The 8,530-nt window shown below is 47.2% G+C and overlaps 1 pseudogene; it reads left to right on the top strand.

The window, feature by feature from the left end:
• The first annotated feature begins 8,127 nt into the window (after positions 1 to 8,127).
• LOC126472320 (5S ribosomal RNA) lies at positions 8,128 to 8,244 on the top strand (annotated as a pseudogene).
• Positions 8,245 to 8,530: the final 286 nt, after the last annotated feature.

Genomic DNA, 8,530 nt, shown 5'->3' with positions numbered 1-8,530 from the left:
AAGCAAGATTCGAGCCTGCGATCGTAGCGGTCGCGCGGTTCCGGACTGAGCGCCTAGAACCACAAGGCCACCGCGGCCGGCCAGGTTCTAATCCTGCCTCGGGCATGGATGTGTGTGCTGTCCTTAGGTTAGTTAGGTTTAAGTAGTTCTAAGTTCTAGGGGGCTGATGACCTCAGCAGTTGAGTACCATAGTGCTCAGAGCTATTTTTTTTTTTTTATTGGGTCTTTGGATGGGCAATGATGACCGCGCAGATGAGCGCCCCACAAACCAAACACCATCATCATCAGATCTAGGAATCAAGAAAATTGTCACCTTCCGCATTACCGAGACGCCGACTGTCACACTGGGAACTCCATTCCCGAGGCGTTCCACCAGGGACGATTAGCATACTGTCCAGAGGGCCATACCTCGAATATAAAGCAATCTCACCACCCCCGTCAAATAGAGCGTCGGCGTCCGCGACGTGGTAAATTTTGTAACGACTTCCTGCCACCTTTCACGCGCTCCAGATTGATAGGAGCGCGCGGTTGGTGACATTTAAGGAGCGCGCGCGTACGGAGAGGCGTGTTTGGGCGCGCGCATTGCGTCACCGATGGCCCGTGCGGCCGGCTCCCCCCTGATGGCATCACTTTCTCCCGCCCCCGCCCCCACTCCGGCTGGGCCGGGGAGCGCCGGCGGCCCGGCAGTCGCGATGCTGCCGCCGCTGGTGCCGCTGCTGCTGGCTCTGGCCCTGCCGCTGCTGGCCGCCTCGCCGCCCAACGCCAGCTCCAGCTGGTGGAGCGACGCCGCGCCCACGCTGCCCGCATGTCCGAGCCGGCGCTGCCCGCACGGTAAACACACCAGGCCCGCCGCCACTAGCTCATCTCCACCCTCTGATTCTAACGTTTCACAACCCTCACTTAGAGTCCTCGAACTCTATTTGTGGCCGAATCACTTTTCAACGTTGAGGTCCTTTTGCGAAGTCTCCAGTGAGATGTTTGGTTTGTAGAAGTTATCAACTAAGCCGCGCCATTCTTTTTAGCTATCTGTGCTACCGACACCCTTAATTTGATCGATTTACGACATTCTCGGATTTTATCCAACATTCTGGCCATGTGCCGAAATACAGGCTGTTTCACAATTCGTGTTACACTCTTCTAGAGGTTGTACCGGGTGATCAAAAAGTCAGTATAAATTTGAAAACTTAATAAACCACGGAATAATGTAGATAGAGAGGTAAAAATTGACACACATGCTTGGAATGACATGAGGTTTTATTAGAACCCCCCCCCCCCCCCCACACACACACTTATTGCTACACGCGTGAAAGATCTCTTGCGCGCGTCGTTTGGTGATGATCGTGTGCTCAGCCGCCACTTTCGTCATGCTTGGCCTCCCAGGTTCCCAGACCTCAGTCCGTGCGATTATTGTCTTTGGGGTTACCTGAAGTCGCAAGTGTATCGTAATCGACCGACATGTCTAGGGATGCTAAAAGACAACATCAGAGTCCTCGAACTCATTTGTGGCCGAATCGCTTTTCAACGTTGAGGTCTTCTTGCGAAGTCTCCAGTGAGCTGTTTGGTTTGTAGAAGTTCTCAACTACGCCGCGCCATTCTTTTCAGCTATATGTGCTACCGACACCACAAGTGTCCCTTAATTTGATCGATTTACGCCATCACGGATTTTATCCAACATTCTGGCCACGTGCGGAACTTTGTAATATGGACTCCCACGCCGAAATACAGGCTGTTTCACAATTCGTGTTACACTCTTCTAGCGGCTGTACCGGGTGATCAAAAAGTCAGTATACATTTGAAAACTTAATAAACCACGGAAAAATGTAGATAAGAGAGGTAAAAATTAACACACATGCTTGAAATGACATGGGGTTATACAGGGTGTTACATAAAGGTACGGCCAAACTTTCAGGAAACATTCCTCACACACAAATAAATAAAAGATGTTATGTGGACATGTGTCCGGAAACGCTTGATTTCCATGTCAGAGCTCATTTTAGTTTCGTCAGTATGTACTGTACTTCCTCGATTCACCGCCATGATTTCATACGGGATACTCTACCTGCGCTGCTAGAACACGTGCCTTTACAAGTACGACACAACATGTGGTTCATGCACGATGGTGCTCCTGCACATTTCAGTCGAAGTGTTCGTACGCTTCTCAACAACAGATTCGGTGACCGATGCATTGGTAGAGGCGGACCAATTCCATGGCCTCCACGCTCTCCTGACCTCAACCCTCTTGACTTTCATTTATGGGGGCATTTGAAAGCTCTTGTCTACGCAACCCCGGTACCAAATGTAGAGACTCTTCGTGCTCGTATTGTGGACGGCAGTGATACAATACGCCATTCTCCAGGGCTGCATCAGCGCAACAGGGATTCCATGCGACGGAGGGTGGATGCATGTATCCCCGCTAACGGAGGACGTTTTGAACATTTCCTGTAACAAAGTGTTTGAAGTCACGCTGGTACGTTCTATTGCTGTGTGTTTCCATTCCATGATTGGTTCAAATGGCTCTGAGCACTATGGGACTCAACTTCTAAGGTCATCAGTCCCCTAGAACTTAGAACTACTTAAACCTAACTAACCTAAGGACATCACACACATCCATGCCCGGGGCAGGATTCGAACCTGCGACCGTAGCGGTCGCGCGGTTCCAGACTGTAGCGCCTTTAACCGCTTGGCCACCCCGGCCGGTATTCCATGATTAATGTGATTTGAAGAGAAGTAATAAAATGAGGTCTAACATGGAAAGTAAGCGTTTCCGGGCACATGTCCACATAACATATTTTCTTTCTTTGTGTGTGAGGAATGTTTGCTGAAAGTTTGGCCGTACCTTTTTGTAACACCCTGTATTAGAACCACCCCATATTGCTAGATGCGTGGAAGATCTCTTGCGCGCGTCGTTTGGTGATGATCGTGTGCTCAGCCGCCACTTTCGTCATACTTGGCCTCCCAGGTCCCCAGACCTCAGTCTGTGCGATTATTGGCTTTGGGGTTACCTGAAGTCGCAAGTATATCGTAATCGGCCGACATCTCTAGGGATGCTGAAAGACAACATCCGACGCAAATACTTCACCGTAACTCCGGATATGCTTTACAGTGCTGTTCACGACATTATTCCTCGACTACAGCTATTGTTGAGGAATGATGGTGGACATATTGAGCATTTCCTGTAAATAACATCATCTTTGCTTTGTCTTACTTTGTTATGCTAATTATTGCTATTCTGATCAGATGAAGCGCCATCTGTCGGACATTTTTTGAACTTTTGTATTTTTTTTTTTTTTGGTTCTAATAAAACCCCGTGTCATTCCAAGCCTGTGTGTCAATTTGTACCTCTCTATCTACATTATTCCGTGATTTATTCAGTTTTCAAATTTATACTGACTTCTTGATCACCCGGTAGATTGGAGTTAGTAGATCAAGTTTTACATAGGCAGCCATGTCCTGAAACGTCATCCAATGTGCTACAGAGCGTCAAAGTTATAGGGGATGCCGCTTGGAAATGTATGTACCGTATACAGGATGAACATTTACGAAACCGACAAACTGCAGGGACGGACTTCTGATTGGAAATGGAGGAAAAGAGATCCTACGAACATGTGTCCGGAAATGGGTTGTGTGTGTAACAACAACAAACCATCCCGCAACATAGTAAAGATCTTCATCGCATCTAGGTGTTCAGGGTTTGCAGGTGATAGGAATAGGAGTGGTTGTCGTATGGGATACACACATACTACTTTGACTTACACCGTGCTGGTGGGCCACTTGCCTGGAGGTCGTTTTCTAAACCTTCGTTTTCTAAATGCTTCGTCGCTATTGCTGGGAAGGCCTGTTGCCACTGTTGTTGCGGTAGGCCGAGTCTGTGAGCTCGTGAGACGGCTTCTGGTGCAGTACCCGCTAAGACAATTTCTGCCTGCCACTGTGACACAGCTATGCCCCAGTGTCAGGTAACAGGATAGGAGAACGAAGTTTCTACAACACTTCAACAAATTATAACAACGTCACACAACTGAGTGAAAAATGTTTACTTATCTTTGTAACTTGGTGAAGAATGAAGTCTACAACACTGGTTGTAATATAACACAAAAAGGGTCCTCAATAGTTAAGTGCAAATAATCGTAGGTAAACCTCACAGTACGTAGCAAATGGTTCAAAAGATGGCTCTGAGCACTATGGGACTTAACATCTGTGGTCATCAGTCCCCTACAACTTAGAACTACTTAAACCTAACTAACCTAAGGACATCACACACATCCATGCCCGAGACAGGATTCGAACCTGCAACCGTAGCGGTCACGCGGTTCCAGACTGAAGCGCCTAGAACCGCACGGCCACACCGGCCGGCGCAAATGGTTCAAAAAATGGCTGTGAGCAGTATGGGACTTAACCTCTGAGGCCATTAGTCCCCTAGAACTTAGAACTACTTAAACCTAACTAACCTAAGGACATCACACACATCCATGCCCGAGGCAGGATTCGAACCTGCGACCGTAGCGGTCACGCGGTTCCAGACTGTAGCGCCTAGAACCGCTCGGCCACTCCGGTCGGCTGAAATTTACAACAAGTGTCTGTTCACTTCTAAGAGTTCACTAAATGACATTTCATGTCTAAGTCAGCCCTGGACAATGATCTATAACTAAGTGGGCAAGAGCTGCTCTTCCATCTTCCGAGTAGACTTCCGTCCGTTGTCGTCCGGTCATTGGCGGATTGTCCTCGGCTGACAGTTGGCCGAGGCGAGGTCGATACGTTCATCCTCAAAGCCGCCCGTGGCGCTGGTGGCGCTGGTGGACCTCGCGCAAGTGGCGTGTCTCTACAGAACTAGCACCAGCTCGCATCTTTGCGCCTGTGGTGCTTTTACCCTGGCCGTGTCTTGATCGGGCGACACAGCAGCTTGTATTAGGGCTCGTCTCATTATCCTGTCGAACCCGGTCCTCCAAATGTGGTGTACGCACATTCCTCCGACTCCCTGCACGTTCTTCTTTCTGTAAGGACCCATGATCATACAAACGCACAAAAAGGGCTCGAAATGTTGTGTGATGTGTTGGTGTCTGGGAGGGTACCTGTTTTGGTATAGTTGCGCTGCCTCTCTACCATTTCCATCCCATTGGCCGTACACAAACGCCATCTCGGCTTGTTCCCGCCATAAATCACACAGCCTGCAACACACAAGCAACACACGGCACGTGGTCAGAGCAACTTTCATTTGTCAGCACCATCACGGCCGGCCGGGGTGGACGAGCGGTTCTAGGCGCTACAGTCTGGGACCGCGCGACCGCTACGGTCGCAGCTTCGAATCCCGCCTCGGGCATGGACGTGTGTGATGACCTTAGAAGTTGAGTCCCATAGTGCTCAGAGCCATTTGAACCATTTTTAATACATCAAGCTCAGCTAAAGGAAGCAAAGTGGTTTCCGAATCCCGACCTGATTCTCCTGCATTGTTTGTTCCAATTTCAGATAAGTTTCTATTTATACCTTCGTCATATACTTCTGAAATGATAGGGTTAAGGGTCTGTACATCTGAAGGTTGGTTTTGGTATCACAGTGCTTTACTAGGCCCGACATAATTGAAAGATAAATACAGTTTTAACGTCCCGTCGACTACTAGGTCATTACACACGGTCTTCTATTTGAAACAGTACGCTTTTGTCCCTATCTGACGTCTAAATCGACATACGTAGTCAGATATTATGGACGGGTACAATAAGAAACGGAATCCGACCCTGCAACTTAACATTTCTCACACACACAATGATTATCAAAGGTGAAATAACCGTAAGTTGCTGACTACGGATCCAATCTTGAACCTTTCGATTTTGCTTTGATACTTAACCACTTCACCAGTACGTTAAAATGGTGTTTATGCTAAAATGTCCTTTCTCGAGATACAACACAACGTAGGACAGAAATCGACTGGTCACTGCCGACTGACTTCCTATTTTAACTGTCGACATACTGCATATGAGAAGAAAACTGAAAATCAGATCAGGATTCGAATAAGGGAAATTGCGTTGAAACCACACTCAGCTTGGATGACTTCCTGTACTCAAGATTGTGCTCCACTGGTTTGGTTTAAGGGTTGCTGGTACTTTACACACTCTTTTTGTGGTCCTATTGCTTGTTTCTCTGGGAATCAGCCAAAACGAACAAAAATGTTCAAATATGTGTGAAATCTTATGGGACTTAACTGCTAAGGTCATCAGTTCCTAAGCTTACACACCAATTAACCTAAATTATCCTAAGGACAAACACACACACACACACACACACACACACACACACACACGCACACACATGCCCGGGGGAGGATTCGAATCTCCGCCGGGACCAGCCGCACAGTCCATGACTGCAGCGCCCTAGACCGCTCGGCTAATCCCGCGCAGCTCAGTCAAAACGGTCGGATATAATGCAACAGCAGTACATTCTTATTGGGCCGTGTCTTTAAAATCACGATGAATATCCCACTAAATTATGACATTCAATATGCGACGTATCCAACTTGTACTACACAGAGCGATACAGAAATTCCTATTAATTTCTTCCTGGGGTTGTAGAGGGGACTTAGTAGATGAAGTTCTGGTAAGGAACCCATGTCAGGAAATGTATTGTTTGGATACAAAATAAGTCTGAAGATCGGATCACTTTCAAATATCCTACTTCACGGTACGCACACAAGTTGAGAGGAGAGCGCCGTCGTCAATCGCTGTTGTAATTATGACACCACATAGCACATTTGTCTGACTGCAGAAATATGAAGATGGTATCTGTTCTTTCGGACATGTCATCTTCATATAGATAAGGCTTACCGGCCAATGCTCTTCAGTGGGGACGCACTCACATTACCCGAACTCTTACCGGACTCTGTAGATTGACTGCCACAAGTAATGATTATAGTGGGCAGGGGCACTTAAAATGTAGTGTGTGGACTAAGTTGGGAATGTGGGTCTCACAGGGAGGGTGCCAGAGATAAGTCCCTGCATTTGCACTATTCTCTGTGTCCTCGGTGGCTCAGACAGACAGAGGATCTGCCGTGTAAGAAGGAGATCCCAGGTTCGAGTCCCAGTCGGAGCACTCATTTTCAATTGTCCCCGTTGATATTTATTAACGCCTGTCAGCAGCTAAAGGTCTGGATTTCATTGTAATTTCAAGACTACAAAAATGGCTGTGAGAAATTCGTACGTTCGAAACTAGGAGGGTTGGCTCTGGCGCTTCACGGACACGCTCCACTCTCGGCTTTGAATAGCACGACTTTTGTCACATAGCAGAGTATGATCATGCTATGTGCTCCTACAGTATATAAATCAGAGCTCATTGTCTGCGCTGTTTGAGTAGCGTGATGCGAGAGATATGAAAATGATCCGCCCCCCAAACTGATTTTACATCCCAACGGTACATTTCCGGACGTGAATTCCTTACGAAAACTTCATCTATTAAGTCCCCGTCTACAGCCCATACAAGCCTGTAACATGAATTTTGAATCACCGTGTATATTGGTAAAGTAGCAAATGCTTTGGCTGACGTATGGGATGATCTCTACTTTCGAAAAGTTCGTATAATTAGCAGAAGGTTAGGTGGAAATTTAAGGTGACCTCTCCTTTAGTAAGGCCCACAGTGGAAAAGCGTCTGAAGTCCGTGATGTGACGGTGCGATGTATTAGTAAGTAAGTCACGCCTGTCGTGTTCGCAAGCGCTCCACATACTCAGCTAATCCTGTCAGGTAAGACTCGTGACTGTGCAACACAACATGCAGGGTATTCACAATCACGAAACGCTCCTAACTTGAAACTTGAGCTGCACTTGGTGGAAGTCTGTTGGAATTATTGGCACAGACAAGAAATGTCAACACCCTGATAAACATAATAATTACTTTGGCAAAAAGTGTAAAAGTAAGTATATGTTAATCAGGGTACTTTCTGCCTATGATACTATTATTTACATAGATGCTTTATTTCAGTAGATATGAAGACTCTATAGTGAACTAGTTTTATTCCTGTATGTCACCAGATTGAACATGATGCACATACGCGGAACGTAACTGGCTACTATTTTGATACAAACTCTGTGGGACTCTCTGTAAGACACTTGAAACGAGTAAAATATTTTAATTTAGCTACACGAAGCTGTGGCCAACGGCTTTTCCGCAGTGGTAACATAGGTTCCCGTCAGATCACCGAAGTTAAGCACTGTCGGGCTGGGCTAGCAATGGGTGGGTGACCATCCGGTCTGTCGAGCGCTGTTGGCAAGCGGGGTGCACTCAGCCCCTATGAGGCAAACTGAGGAGCTACTTGATTGAGAAGTAGCGGCTCTGGTCTCGTAAACTGACATTCGGCCGGGAGAGCGGTGTGCTGACCACATGCACCTCCATATCCGCATTCAGTAACGCCTGTGCTCTGAGGATGACACGGCGGCAGGTCGGTGCCATTGAGCCTTCAAGGCCTGTTCGGACGGTGTTTAGTTTAGTTTTTATATGAAGCTATGGAAAATCGAATGACTCCTCAGATTTATCAAAAACTAGGGTAAGTAATTGA

The sequence above is a fragment of the Schistocerca serialis genome, chromosome 3 (assembly GCF_023864345.2).
Source record: "Schistocerca serialis cubense isolate TAMUIC-IGC-003099 chromosome 3, iqSchSeri2.2, whole genome shotgun sequence".
Taxonomy (NCBI): Eukaryota; Metazoa; Arthropoda; class Insecta; order Orthoptera; family Acrididae; genus Schistocerca; species Schistocerca serialis.
This window is presented reverse-complemented; position numbering and strand designations above follow the sequence as displayed.